The sequence below is a fragment of the Eleutherodactylus coqui genome, chromosome 2 (genome assembly GCF_035609145.1).
Source record: "Eleutherodactylus coqui strain aEleCoq1 chromosome 2, aEleCoq1.hap1, whole genome shotgun sequence".
Taxonomy (NCBI): domain Eukaryota; kingdom Metazoa; phylum Chordata; class Amphibia; order Anura; family Eleutherodactylidae; genus Eleutherodactylus; species Eleutherodactylus coqui.
In genome coordinates, this window is record NC_089838.1 from 5,339,154 (window position 1) to 5,355,445 (window position 16,292).

The 16,292-nt window shown below is 44.7% G+C and overlaps 1 protein-coding gene and 1 long non-coding RNA gene across 3 annotated transcripts in view; one reads left to right on the forward strand and one right to left on the reverse strand.

Annotated features, from left to right (window-relative positions):
• The window catches only part of FBLN1 (fibulin 1), an 80,974-nt gene that overhangs the window by 3,098 nt on the left and 61,584 nt on the right, over positions 1-16,292 (forward strand). The gene's annotated exons all lie outside the window — the stretch shown is intronic.
• Positions 1,324-5,261, reverse strand: LOC136610106 (uncharacterized). Its single transcript, XR_010790067.1, has 3 exons — positions 5,141-5,261; positions 3,332-3,517; positions 1,324-1,436 (listed from the first exon to the last, which is right to left on the reverse strand). It is a non-coding gene; the product is annotated as an uncharacterized lncRNA (long non-coding RNA).

Here is a 16,292-nt window from a genome sequence, read left to right on the forward strand (position 1 = left end):
CAAAACTGGAGGATAACCCTCAGAAAAGATTACCTCTTAGTCCTTGTGTCACTCGTGACGCCACTGTTCCTTCCTCTGCGGTGATGCTGGATGGTGAAATGAGTATAGTTGAAAACAATGCCGGGAATGGTCGACAATGTTGCTTTACTTGTAAACTCCAACAATAACAGTTCAGCGGCACATATGCCAGTATGCAGTACGGCTGCAATTAAAACGGGTAGTGAGACAGGGAGGCAGAACACAGGACGAATATCGGGCTCACAGTCCTAGTTATCTGTGCAGCTCTGCTCCAGGACGCGACACACTTCTTTTCCCTCTCAACCTGCCTACACTCACTCGCTCAGATGTCTTTCAATGCTGCATGGTGGTCTCCTCCTTCCCTCTCACACTCCTTTGGCTATGAACTCCTGAGGGTAGTAGTCCTCAAACAGCCATAAGGCCATCCTTTCGGCCTCCTCCATTTCTGGGCCTCAGTAAGACAAGACACAGTTTCTTAGAGTGTAGTAAGCTCACTCAAGCCTTCCTTCGCAGAGCTCCACACCCGGCTCTCTTAGACGTCCTCTCGGGCTGACTTGGACTCACACTCACTAGACCGGACTAGATTCTACTCCAGACTAATCTGATTTTCTTTCTCTTCTTACTCACACAGTGCAAACATTAATATAAAGCATGGTCAGGTGACCACAGACTCACAAGACAAAGTGATACATTGCGAGACATAGACAGCTCTTGCAGACATTAACCCTTTCAGTCCTGCAAAGATGCAACACATACTTCATGCACACAGATGTTGCAGACAATACGAAGGCACAAGACGAACCTAAAAGACATTCTGAGGTGGCCTACAGGCCGGGCCACTACACTTGCATTCTATTTTTTTAACAAAACCATTGACCCTCATAACTAAAGATAGCCATACAGATGGTCTAGTACTTTTCTGAGGACAACCAGATGTCTTGCCCACCAACCATTGGTTTTCTTGAATACATCTGCCTGTATGTGGTTAACATGAGGAGGATGATGAAAGTTAAAGAGTAAATCTCAAGATAGAAGACCGGGTTACAAGGAATCTTGTGTTAGACACACAAATACTCACTTCTGTTCAAGTTCCGGGTTGTAACCTGATGGGAGAAGCAACCAAGAATTGAAAGCTGCCTGTAGGCAATCCTCTGTGGTCAATGGCAGACCCCATTAAGCTTGCCATATACTTTAGATAGCTGTTGGCTGACAGCTATTCCTCCAAACCGCTCAATACACATGCACACTCGGCTGACTCCTGGACCCTGTTCATTTGTTCTTTGTGAAGCCCAATTCAGATATTTGATGGTCAACTTTAGAGTGAAGGGCAGATACCCCATCACAGACCATCCGAGATGTCAGAAGATCTTTATGTTCATTATTGGAAGTAATTCGCTCCAATGTACGGCACAATTCTTCTGCAATGAGAATGAAAAATTGGGTTGTTTGGACCCAACACCAGAACCAGTGCTTTCTAAAGTCTAAACCTGGTGAGTGTTGCCCCACGCCCCTCTTAGCCACTTTTCCAGCCGCACTAAGCTAAGCTCTGTTCCCCTGTCAAATCGGGCAGGGGAAAGTGGTGAGGACTCAGTATGTGCCAAAATCTGAAACTCCAGAACGTGCCAGCACTGAAGGAAGGTGGCCCGACTTCCCTCTATGATTCCACTAGTGCATCACCACTCAGAAGAGTCAGTCCTGTCAGGACAGAGTGTGTAGGGTGAAGCTCCGTCCCCTTCCCGATCGCCACAGGCGCCACATATAAAAGAGGAGTACTTCACAAAAGCAGCAGCACACACCAGAGAGCCGCACAGAGACTTACCCTTACTCTTACTCTGTGCTGCCCCAACATAGAGGCAGCACAGCACTCTGCATCCGTATGCCTGGGAGTGGCTATGGGCCAAGAGGGACCTGATGACCCAGGGGCCAAATCTGATGCACTGCATGGACAGAGAGGGCGACTCCCTTCCTCACGGAGCTCAATCCCAGGTCATAGACCCAGAACAATGAGCAAACTGCAAGGCACATAAGACCGATCTCCAAGAGACTAATGTGCAGCCTTAGGGACAATGACAGACCACTACTGGGATAAATGTGGACTTGGGGGGTACCTCTCTATAAGGGACTTTGATAATGCAGGTTTTCTATAATCGGTGGTATTAGTAAATGTGCAGATGTTTAAACTTATGGTGCATTAGGCTGCAATCTTTGCGGACCTCCCAAAGTACAGTATGGTTATCTACAAGTGAAGTTCAATCCACAAAATGCCTTGCATTCCCATTTAGATATATATATATAGTGAGTGTGAATTTTTATTTAACCCTTTCGCATCACGCATACAACTATACATGTCCTAGCTGCACATACCAGTTAGCATGTGCATAGTCCTCCTCAACCTATGCTGTATATGGAGCAGGCTCGGGATCCATACCCACTTTATACATATTGGGTATTGGCTGTCTTTAACAGCAGCATTTAAATGTCCTGATTAGATTTTTTAAATGTCCCGAACACAGACCCCCATGTCTCATGGCATTCTGGGGACTTCTGAAGTTCCCACGGCTGGCATGACTATTTACCTATTAAAGACTTGCCTGTGGCATGTCTTCAATAGGCAGGCTGTAAATATATTGTAATGCAATACCATAGTATTACATTATACTGTATTAGCGATCACTCAACCAAAGTTATTTAAAAAAGTTAAAATAAGTAAAATAAAGATAAAATTATAGATTTTTTTAATTATTGGAAAAATAAAAAACTATTAAAAGTTAAAAAATAACTCTTTTCCAAGTTGTTGCATCTAAATAAAATAAAATTTTAAAATTGGCATTTCTATATTCGTAAGGGTCCAGATTATCAAAATATCACATTATGAATCCTGCATCAGAAGAAAGAATACACAATCGCAGAATTGAGTGCCGTAAAAAAACAAGCCCTCGGTGGTGCATCAATGACCCCAGGTCATGAAAGGGTTAATCTGAAAAGTTTAAGTAACTCATACCCCCCTATAGAGTGAAACCATGCCTGTTAGTAAAGTTTGTTTTGGGGGGGGATGTTGGCTCCATCTCCATCTATCAGCTGCTGTGTTAGCAAGTATCAGCCACCTGTTTCACAAGGACCCCTTTTGCCACCAGCTTGACAACCCTCCATAGTAAACAGAAGACTAGCAATTAAAGGTCCTTAATTAAAGGTACGTAATTAAAAACAAGACTGTTTGTTTAGTCCGGGCAATATTCTTCTAGAAGTGATCGACGATTCCATCTACTTCTTGGCGCCGCCTAAACATTTTCTTTACTATGATCTTATCACCTACGTGACCATGAAAACCGACATTCTGGAAGTATGATGACGATATAATGAAGGTTCTTCTCCTTCTTCCATCCACCTTCCCATTTAATTACAGTTAGTCACGGGGTCTTGGGAGGAACGTGTGATGAAGGTCTCCTGCTGATGACTGTTTGAAGAGCTGGGGCCATCAAGGTTGAAATAGGGTATTTGTCTAAAGGAGAAAATTAAAGGCAGGTTTAAGTGTCTGTTTACATCCTGCTTTCACATCAAAGACCCTTTAAAGACCAAGTGAGGAGCACCGGCCTCGGTGGGTCACATTTCTCAAGTCCCTCTGGCGCTAAAAGACTTGATCAAAAAGTTTGAGAAATTTGACTTCTCTTCAAAGAAAATCCCATTTAGGGAGAACGGAGGCCTTCAGGTAGTGATTATAGGCTGGTCTCCTGAAGTGTTTCCCCTGGCTGTCATCACTGATTAGAGCCAGGAAGAGAACGCCCGAGGGGCTGCTTGGATTGTGGTTTTTTGTATCACACTGTATTAAATGAATGGGCTCCTGTAGGCACCTACGATGCAGCTGAACCAATATGGTCAATGGAATATTTCAGCAGAGGGCATGTTTAATAATGCCACAACCTGGCGGCTCTCGTTGCCACCCTAGGTAAAGGCCGGAGCCCGTTGAGTCAGAGCTAGGACCCCCTCAGAATATCTTCTATGGTGTTGTTCATTGGCATCACTAAACCTAAGCAGAATTGTGTGCAGATGAAGTAAAAAAGACCGGTAATAGATCAAATGTCCAAATTATTGGGATATGGATATAACTCCTGTCCGTATGTGCTATTAGTACATCCTGGAGGAGGAGGCATTGGGGGTCGCCATATTAAAGGAAAAGCTTAGTTGGCACTTGAAATTGGGTATAGTAAGATTGTCACTAGTTGGAGGACACTAGTTTGAGGGTTACTGTGGACTTCACTATTTTGCAGCACCGTGGCTGGCACTGCTGTTGCAGTTGGCACTGTTGTGGGGACACTAACTTTCACTTTTATAGGGGCACTGAGGCTGGCACTGTTATGACAGCACTGCAGTTGGCACTGTTATGGGAACACTATCACTTTTATTGGGTCACTGAGGCTGGCACTGCTATGGCAGCACTGCAGTTGGCAGTGTTATGGGGCAACGTGGCAAGCACTGTTATGGGAAGACTGTGGCTGTTACTATTATAGGGGCACTATTTGGCACTGTCATAGGGCACAGAGACTGGCACTGTTAAGCACTCAAAGGTATTAAAGTGGGACTATGACCTATAAGGAGTCGGACAGAAGTATGAAAATGTTCTTATCTTCCCAAAGTTATGCCCTACATCTCTGAAATAATGTAGGAATATACAGGTATATGGAAGAGGAGTAAACCTAAAGACGACAACTTCTAAAACCATCTGTGGTCAAATATGTGGATGTCATTATCTCTAGAGGTTCTCAGAACTAGAGATATGTGACATGAAGCAATGATGAGGGGGGGCAGATATTTTTCTGGATTTCAGTTATAGAAGCTTATAATCAGTCTCTTTAGAGAGAACAATATAGACCAGTGTTCCCCAACTCCAGTCCTCAGGGACCGCCAACAGGTCATGTTTTCAGGATTTCCTCAGTGTTGCACAGATGATGTCATTATTGTCTGTGCAGCACCCGAAGAGCGGGCCCTAGCCTAGGAGACAGCAGAAATTGGTGGTAGGCCCTTGTCATGGTGGCTCTACCATCTCCCACCCGGAGGGTAACCAGAGGCCACTCCAACAGAACCACGGTCAGGCTATTAAAGTGGGGACAACCAAGGACTTGGTTACCTGGTTTCTTCTGCTGAATTGTCACAGGTGATGCCACTGGTCCTTCCTTTGTGGTTCTGGGTTACAGAAAGATAGTCCACACACAGAGTGGTGGAAAACAAAGCCGGAAACGGTCGGCAATGTTGCTTTACTAGAAATGCAAGATTTAACAGTTCCAAAGTACACAAGTCCAATACAGCACGGCTTTAGACGGAATTAGTAACTTAGTAACGTAGTATGTTAGGCTGAATGAAGACAATGCCCATCCAGTTCAGCCTGTTTCAACTCCCTCATTGTTGGTCCAGAGGAAGGCAAAAAAAAAACCAACGAGCCAATTTAGTGCATTAGGAGGAAAAAAAATTCCTTCCTGACTCCATGATGGCAGCCAGAGTAATCCCTAGATCAACATTTGAGATCAACAACCTGCTGGTCACCTAATGTTTATATCCTGTATTATCCTTCCGCTCTAGAAGGACATCTAGTCCCTCTTAAACTCCTCTATGGATTCTGCCATCACCACGTCCTCAGGCAGAGAGTTCCACAGTCTCACTGCTTTTACAGTAAAGAACCCTTTTCTGTGTTGGTGATGAAACCTGCTTTCCTCTAAGCGTAGCGGATGCCCTCTTGTTACGGCCGCAGTCCTGGGTATAAACAGATCCTGGCAGAGATCCTTGTATCGTCCCCTCATAGATTTATACATAGTTATTTGGTCGCCCCTTAGCCGTCTTTTTTCCAGGGTAAATAATCCCAAATTTTTATAGCCTCTCTGGGTATTAAAATTGGGATTATTTACCCAGGAAAAAAGACGGCTAAGGCCCCCTGCACACAGGCGGAAATTCTGCAGCGGGATTTCCCACAGAATTTCCGCCCGTGCCCGCCTGCATAGGAGTGCATTGCAAAACGCAATCCTATGCACACAGCCGCCATTTGTCCACGTGAAAGCACACACGGAAAACAATTTGCGGCAAGTTCTATTTCTGTGCGGGTCTCGCAGAGGCCCGCACAGAAATGTCAGTAGTCATGGGCTGGCTCCGCTCTGTGCATGCGCCACTGGCAGCTGGCGCATAGCAGGAGACAGAATACGCCGGGAGCCGCAGGCCTCTGCAGGGGCACAGGTCCGCATCCCACTGCGAGAATTCTCGCAGCGGGTTCCGATCCAGCCGCCTGCAGGCGGCCTATGGGGCGATCAATAACTATAGGTATTAGTGTATCTTGACGCCACCAGGAATTCCTGGTGGAGTCAAGAATGACAGGGGGGTGACGCCCCCTGAACGTAATTGGCTGAACATGCAGTTGGCCTGCAGGTCCTGCAAGGCCACTAAAGATAAAGACAAAAAATCATACAGTGGCAGCCGGCACTGGAACTGCAACCCCCCCGAAGCAAGTGCCTCACCCTCCAGCGGCGGCATCAGCACAGGCAGCCCACGAGTCAGCACCCCATCACAGAAGAAACGGTGCTCGGCGTCGGCAAAAGAAAGACACGCATCTTCACTGCGAGCAGCTGGCACACAGCAGCAAACCGGCCAGCGGAAGGGACCTAACAGCCGCCACCCAGCACAGAGCACAGAGGCTGCAGCAACTCCATTGATTTATCCCAGCGCTGCAGCCTCAGGCTGAGGGTTACTGTCGTTCTTTGCCTATGACATTCTCACATGTAAATGCTGCCATGCTACAGCAGTAACATGGGAACGTTTAAGGCTAATAATACAAGGCTACGAAGTATTGTAAGCCTCAGCCGAAGGCTGCAGCGGTGGGACAAAATAACCCACAATGTGCAGCTACGACCTGTGTGCCTTAAGCCTATCAGGAGCTGGGGGTGTTACAGGGGCATTCCTCCTGTCAAACCCCTAGCTTCCGGTGGCGTCAAGGTACACTAACACCATAACTATCTATATACATTAGGGGATATTGGTGGTGAGACAGGGAGGCAGAACACAGCATGAATACCGGGCCCACAGTCTTAGTTATCTGTGTAGCTCCGCTCATGGAAAACCAGTCTCTCGTCCTGTCAGCACTCACTTGTCAGATGTTTCTCAATGCTGCATGGCAAACTCCTCTTTCTCACAGAGGCTGGTAGTTATCCCACGGTCTCCTGAGATTAGATAAATCAAATGGAGACGGATGATACCTTTCCTTCTCCTCCATTTCTAGTAGTGTAGGCCAGACTACTTGCAGACGGACTAGACACAGATGAGTCTCCTTGCAGATTGCTCTCTTCAACAGCTACTCCACTCACTTACTGTCTGACTGCCTTGCACTCACACTCTGCGAACATTAATATCAAGCATGGTCAGATAGATAGATATGAGATAGAGAGAGAGAGAGAGAGATAGATAGATAGATAGATAGATAGATAGATATGAGATAGAGAGAGAGAGAGAGAGAGAGATAGATAGATAGATAGATAGATAGATAGATAGATAGATAGATAGATAGATAGATAGATAGATAGATAGATATGAGATAGATAGATATTAGATAGATAGATAGATATGAGATAGATAGATAGGAGATAGATAGATAGATAGATAGATAGGAGATAGATAGATATGAGATAGATAGATAGATAGATGTGAGATAGATAGATAGATAGATAGATAGATAGATAGATAGATAGATATGAGATAGATAGATAGATAGATAGATAGATAGATAGATAGATAGATAGATGTGAGATAGATAGATAGATAGATAGAAGATAGATAGATAGAAGATAGAAGATAGATAGATAGATATGAGATAGATAGATAGATAGATAGATAGATAGATAGATAGATAGATAGATAGATAGGGAATAGATAGATAGATAGACAGATATGAGATAGATAGATAGATAGGAGATAGATAGATAGGAGATAGATATAGATATTAGATAGATAGATAGATAGATAGATAGATAGATAGATAGATATGAGATAGATATATAGATATGAGATAGATAGATAGATAGATAGATAGATAGATAGATAGATAGATAGATAGATATGAGATAGATAGATAGATAGATAGATAGATAGATAGATAGATAGATAGATAGGAGATGGATGGATAGATAGATAGATAGATAGATAGATAGATAGATAGATAGATAGATAGATAGATAGATAGATATGAGATAGATATGAGATAGATAGATATGAGATAGATAGATAGATAGATAGATATGAGATAGATAGATATGAGATAGATAGATAGATAGATAGATAGATAGATAGATAGATAGATACATACATGTGAGATTCTATAGACTTTGTATTTACTGTCATGATTTCTGCCACTGCTGTGTATCTTGGATTGGGGTCAGGTGAGGCTGGTGAGCAAATTCTTTAAAACATTCATTTTCAGTAAAGTAATGGAAAATGTAAGTAGACAGAAGTTCATGGTCGCTGTTAGCAGCCGGCGCAGTTCAGTGACAACAGGTTTAGGAAGAACATAAAGTTGTTCTCGGCATTTACACCCCGCGTGTGAATAACACACCCAGAAGTGCGAGCTCCTGGACCCGCTGCAGAATCCCCAGTTCCTCTTGTGTCCGTGACGTCACCCTGTATAGGGTACATATATGCGCTAGTGCCACAAAGCCTAAAACAGTGCCAGCAGGTCAACAGGCAGGGTGCCACTACCGTGATCAGTATGACACAGTGCCCGCCTAACAGTGCACTCCCATAGTGGTGGCAGCCAAGTGCAGCGCCCGCTTACAGTGGCAATGGGACACTGTGTACTTGTAGTAGTGCTGCATGCCAGACCCTCTGGATTACCACATCACAGAAGAGAGCTAATATGTCCGATGGCTTCCCACCCCGTGAACTGCAGGCAGGAGAAGTCAATGTGGCAGAGCTGCAATACCCAACAATGCCTGTGGACAAGAGTGGCGCTGTTTCATACCATTCTTGGGCACAGTTACATAATAAGCCGTGTCATTTTTCTTCAGCCAGTTGTTTTCTGCTTGAGCGGGCTCCGGTAGCAAAAATAGAGCAAGCGACGCTTATCAGCAGGATCGGATTAGAATAATATTCCGGACAGACTTGAGTATTTCTGGTTTGGTTTTAGAAAGTATTTTCCATCGCCGTCCACTGAAGGATGGGTGTAACTCTGCAAAACATCTGAAGGAATTCCAAAGGACTGCTTTTTAGATCTCATGTAAAACTACAACTCCCATCGTGTCCTGAAAGACGGCGGCTGTGGTTATAAAGAGTCAGATGGTAATAGGAGGACCGGTGATACCAGCCCAAGTGAGACGCCTTAAAGAGAATGGGCTGAAAGAAGGCAACCCGCTGAGTCGGGGATGTAAGTGTTATACTTACCTCCCACGTCGTCCGTTGGTGTGAGCAATAGAAGCCGCCGCTGTCATGCAATGATCGGCGCTGCTAAGTAGTCCGCCAATTATAAAATTAGAATGGCACTGACAGCGGGTCAAATACATTCAAGCCATAAGCTTAGCTAATAGGGTTAAAAGTAGGTGACAAATTCCCATTAAGCTGGGCCGACTCTAGCTCGGATACAAGATGTGGTACAAGCGGGTGTAGAAGCTCTAGTACCCTGTTGTACCGCCTCTAGCTTTGATACAAGATGTGATACAGGCGGGCATGGAGGCTCTAGTACCCTGTTGTACCGCCTCTAGCATGGATACAAGATGTGATACAGGCAGGCATGGAGGCTCTAGTACCCTGTTGTACCGCCTCTAGCTTGGATACAAGATGTGATACAGGTGGGCATGGGGGCTCTAGTACCCTGTTGTACCGCCACTAGCTTCAATACAAGATCTGATATGGGTGGGCATGGAGGCTCTAGCACTCTGGTGTACCGCCTCTAGCTTGGATACAAAATGTGACATGGGTGGGCATGAAGGCTCTAGTACCCTGTTGTCCCGCCTCTAGCTTAGATACAAGATGCGATACAGGCGGGCATGAAGGCTCTAGTACCCTGTGGTTCCACCTTTGACTTGGATACAAGATGTGATACGGGCAGGCATGAAGGCTCTAGTGCTCTGTTGTACCACCTCTAGCTTGGATACATGATGTGATACGGATGGGAATGGAGGCTCTAGTACCCTGATGTACAGCTTCTAGCTTGGATACAATATTTTGTACGAGTGGGCATGGAGGCTCTAGTATCCTGTCGGGCCGCCTATAGCTTGGATAGAAAATGTGATACAGACAGGCATAGTGGCATACAGGTTCCATATGGTATCCTGCGGCATATCGCTCCACATTTGTTGTTGGGCTGTCGCAGTTGGTGGACAGATGGCCCCATACATGTTCTATTGGTGATAAATCTGGTGACCGGGCAGCCAAGAGAGTATGACAATGTTGTGGGGGCTCCTGTGACCCCCTTGTGTGGGCATCCAACAAATATATTACATGTGAAGGTGTAAGCCATGGCTGCAACAAACACAGTAACAGAAGCCCAGGCTTCAGCGCTCATACAGACTCAATATCTGCAGAAAAACCACAACTGTTGTGGATACCAACCCGCAAAAGTACAAGGTCCTTAGCGCACAATTTGAGCAATTCTGCCACGTCACAGCGAACCTTAATCAATGCCTAGCTTGGTATCCAGATTCCCATCCATGTGGAGGCTTTCATCCCTAACGGAGGCGTCTGTAGAGCTCTGTTCATCTAAAACTGTAATGTCCTTTTCCTGCAGAATGAAGAGGGCTCCTCCCAAACTGCTGGGGGATTAGGATATGGTCACCCAACTGCCAATGAGGATGATCCATGTATGACTATCTGCTGCGGTTGGCATACTGACTGACATAGATTATAAAAGCCATGTAGGGAAGCGGGAGAGCTGTTGCTTGTGCTTCCACACGTGTGTGTTGTGCAGTGACGCAGCTGGCATAGTAGTCAGATATCCCATCAGGGCGCTGTGCCATTCACTGGTGACCAGGAGCTGAGTCCATGTATTTTGTGTGCCTTCAGATCGCGAGCCTCAGAGACTCAATGCCAAAGCTAAACATTGCTAATCGACAGCTGCGGCCATACCCTGCTGCCACTAGACTGAGACTGTGTTGCGGATGGGTGGCATAATGATACAGATTCAGGATACGATGCAGCAGAAGGAGTAACAAAAATATGTAATTTTTTTTTCGGAAATGAAGGACTAAAAATGAGTAATGTTGTAATAACAGGCAAGTAGTTATCTTTTACTGAAGACTTACCTGAAGCTAACAACAGCCAACTGAATGCTAGGATCAGTAATACTCCATGCACAATATGAAATAACAGTAATGCGGAAAGCAGTATCAACGATGTTGTAAAGAGATCAGTCCTGTTGAACTGAAACCTAATTCCAAAGTCCATATTTTAAGGGGCTGACACTTTGCTACTAGCAACACAGTCCACCTGAGACATAGGCTTCAAACTCTCACCGACACACATCCCTGTGAGACTATCTCAGTTCGTACCCACGAGCACCACTGCAGTCCAAGTCCTACACAACAGGCCTGTTGTTTAACTGTTTGCATCCTTATGGTGTGCACAACTACTGTTTTTTTTTTATTGAGGCTGACCTCACTTACCACTTGTTGACAACTAACTCTTCTGTGTCCTCTTTGGTCTCTGCCGCACAATCCCATGCTTTCTCTAGATCTCGGGATTCACTCAGCAGCAACCCAAATAGCCCCTCTCACATCCTGTTGCCTCATCCTCTCTTGCAGATACTCTGCAGACTATTGAATCTCTCCAACAGCAGCTCCTTCACTCACTAATAGTGCCCCTTTACTCTGCTGTGGTGCAGCATAGATTCCTTTAGAGTGCTGACATCATCTCACTAGAAGGTTCCCAGGGAGCATGCTCAGTTCTGTTTGGAGTGACCATCTTGGTTCTCCATTGTGAAGCCCAGAGCATCCATTACGGTAGCCGCTTACAACCGCTTATAGCGCTGTTCCTGCCGTCCAGAGTCTGTACAGTTATCCAGTAAAGCTTAAGCTGAATGTTCATGATGCGGGCCTACAAGCTTTATTCACCGCTGCCCTGCCTCATACCACACACACCCCGGGACTGGTAGTTATTCATGCAGCTCAATGCCCGGACTGAAGTCATAGGTAGGCAAGACCTGGCTGAAGCATCCGTTCAGTGAGCCTGCGGTCGCCTTACAAGAAGCGGCCGGGCCGTGAATGCTGCTTTCATCACCACTGGATTGCGTACATATTGACCCTCCAATCCCATTAAATACTAATGACTATTACTGGTTGACGTTCCGCTCCCACATGTTCTATTAGTCCCAGGATGACTGTGATATCATATGAAATAAGAGTGTTTCTGGACGGAGAACAAGTTGTAATTCAGCCAGACATGAGCAGATTATTCCAGATCTTCATGTAGGATTTCCAAGATCTTGAACGTTATGAGATATTACAAATCTAATGGCTGACATCAGCGTTCAGCATCCGGATGACATCCAAAGGTCAGGATCTGATTGAGCACACGCTGTGTTATTCGCACGGTTCACAGAGATGCAGCTACAACCATCAAACCTCATTAGATGTTACAGATACAAGTCATCCCTCGTGCTGAGGAAGAGTAATTACCGCTGGATTTGCATTTTTAGCACAATTAAAGCTAAAGTTTAAGAAAATGCCTGGCAATCGGACCATCCCTTTAAGAGATATCCACCGATTCAGGTTTGCCATATATACAGTATTAACTCCAGCAGGCTTCATCTCTGCATTCAAGGACTTGTTATTGGACGGGTTTCCTTAAAAATTCTTTTGCTTTGATCACAAAATTCAAAACAACCATTTGCCCTAAAATGTTGCCCCTTATTCCTGATGATCCGTCAGGGCGGCTCTGAAGCTGGAGGGGACGACCACTATTAAGTCAGAGTAAATGTCTCACACTTCAAAGATGCCAGAACTGATGACTGAAGTCTATGAGCTCAAAAAGTGTCCTTAGAATAAGCCCTATGACAGAACACTGCATGAAGTTTGTCTTTATTAAAGAGGTTGTTTAGTTTTAAAAAAAACATTTTCATGCACCTTATTAGGGAGTTTTTCTCTTGATCAAAATAGAGAGTACTTACCTATATTATACTGCAGAGCTGCACTCACTATTCTGCTGGTGGAGTCACTGTATACATACATTACTTATCCTGTACTGATCCTGAGTTACATCCTGTATTATACTCTAGAGCTGCACTCACTATTCTGCTGGTGGAGTCACTGTATACATACATTACTTATCCTGTACTGATCCTGAGTTACATCCTGTATTAAACCCCAGAGCTGCACTCACTATTTTGCTGGTGGAGTCACTGTGTACATACATTATGTATCCTGTACTGATCCTGACTTACATCCTGTATTATACTTCAGAGCTGCACTCACTATTCTGCTGGTGGAGTCACTGTATACATACATTACTTATCCTGTACTGACCCTGAGTTACCTCCTGTATTATACTCCAGGGCTGCACTCACTATTCTGCTGGTGGAGTCACTGTGTACATACATTACTTATCCTGTACTGACCCTGAGGTACATTCTGTATTATCCTCCAGAGCTGCACTCACTATTCTGCTGGTGGAGTCACTGTGTACATACATTACTTATCCTGTACTGACCCTGAGTTACATCCTGTATTATACTCCAGAGCTGCACTCACTATTCTGCTGGTGAGGCCACCGTGTACATACATTACTTATCCTGCACTGACCCTGAGTTACATCCTGTATTATCCTCCAGAGCTGCACTCACTATTCTGCTGGGGGAGTCACTGTGTATATACATTACTTATCCTGTACTGATCCTGAGTTACATCCTGTATTATCCTCCAGAGCTGCACTCACTATTCTGCTGGTGGAGTCAATGTGTACATACATTACTTATCCTATACTGATCCTGAATTACATCCTGTATTATACCCCAGAGCTGCACTCACTATTCTGCTGGTGGAGTCACTGTATACATACATTACTTATCCTGTACTGCTCCTGAGTTACATCCTGTATTATACCCCAGAGCTGCACTCACTATTCTGCTGGTGGAGTCACTGTATACATACATTACTTATCCTGTACTGTATCCTGTAGAGTTCCCTCTCTAAAGCTTGTGGCATCTAGAACCTTCCTAGAATTTACTATATGTACAACATAGACTTTTTGGGCCAAATTTAAATATGCCAACAGCTTGTAATTCAAGATCTGATTTGGTAGTCATCCATAAGTCTTCACTCCATCATGACCAGCCTAGGCTTGGCCAACCTCTAAAGGCTGCCAATGACCTCTACATCTGCCAAACCACTCAGTGCTAGATCCTCACGGAGATGTTATCTCATGGCACTTATGTCATTGACATAATTGACTGAGGAACTTGTTCTAACCACAAGAGTAGATCAAGTGCCAAATGTGAAATGTGCCGAAAACACCCTCCACTCGACAATACTATAAAAAATTGTCAAAAATGTAATCCCCACATTTTCTCACATATCTCCAGTGCTGAGGAGCTCCAAGAACATTTACACATGTGAATGTGAAGGCTATTAGAAAATCCACCTTCCGCCTTCCATAATGTTCTAGCTCCTGGTGGACACATGAGGCCTGGCCTGAAGATTTGGTCCTGTAGACCTTTACCGGCATGATAGGCCAAATGCTGACAATTTACGGTAATCTTGTAAGACGCTGGTCATTTGGCCCCAAGCCACTCTACTTAATGGATCATTCAATGCCGTAGATCCAAGTTGGATATCCAGCTGTAAACTGAAATGTGTCGAGTGCGTGACACAGAGATGTCCATGTTTATGCCTCATTAACCAGTTGGCTGAGATCGTGGTTTCGCCCATGTCATTGTTTATACGTGATGACTTAATTCATATCTGAAATCTGCTTTCACATCAATTCATTTAGTAAGACGAGGACGTTTGGCCACAAACCCGTAACACATTCTTGCTGCTCTGTCGATGTGTATTTGGCGCCGGTATTGGCTGTGATTATACAATATTGTTATTCACTGTGCCTGATTGATGCTGGGAGTGAAAACAGCGACGTGAATGACTACATCTGCATGTACTTGTCTGGAGGAATGGCTTTTGTTTATGTCTGGATGATTTTATCAGTTTCGGGCGGTTGCATGCGGCCTCCAACTCTACTGAAGTTGTCATAGGATCATGTGGGTGGTAAAATAGAGAGGGTGTGGCTACAGTTTTGGGGGCAACAGTTGCACCGGGTGCCTAAAAGAAACCAAAAGCTCCTCTACCACCTAAGTAGACCCCAGTATTAGACGTGTAGTGGCCCAGAGTTTGAAGCCCCCTTCAGCACCTCAGAGTACATGTTTTATGTCTGTCTTGTTCATTGTCTTGTTTGTGGAGTGCATCATTTATGTCTATTGAGTGTTTGCAGGTATGAAAGAGTTAATGTCTGGTCATGTCTGGGGTTGTCTGAAAAATTGTATTGTTTTGTCTTGCATGTAGTATAAAAGTGTGGTCATGAGATAGCTAAGTGGGTTAAGACAGTCAGAGAGTTGGAGAGCGAGTGAGACATGGAGGAGGCAAAAGCCGAAAGGCGTCCGGAGAGATAGAGACACCGCCAGAGAGAGAGAGACACCCAGTGAGTTATTGACAGGAGAAAGACAAAGAGTTACCAGGAGAATGGATTCCTACAGATAACTACACCTGTGGATGGGCAAATACCCCGTGAGTCCTCCCTGCTTCACCACTGTAAGAACTGTTTTCTTGCTATTTGTTGATTAAGTAAATGGACAGAGACGAACGTTCCCGCTTCTTTTCCCTAAAAGGCAATCTGCGTGCGTGGACTATTTTATTGCATCTACTAGGATTCACTGCAGAGGACAGAACGTTGGCGTCACGAGTGACACGCAGGACTACAAGTAACCACCATTACCCCTATTTGTGATCTCCCCAGTGCCTAGAGGTGAAGGTTGGTGTCCACCACTCATGAACAACTGGTAAAATCTACATCTTGCTGATGGCGGTGCATATGGGATTAAAAGACAACCCACTTTTACATGGGGTTGGTCCACCTTAAATTATCTTCCACATGACATTGAGAAGAGACGGATGTTACTATTGGTCAGGGTCCTTTTCACAAAATAGGGCATAATATACTGTCAAGTATCGACATTTGTGGCCAATGGTGGTGTACAACTCTAAGTTATTGAAATCTTAAACCAATGTTTTGGTACATTACCTTTAGGAATCATTGGTAGTCCCAGATTATGGACC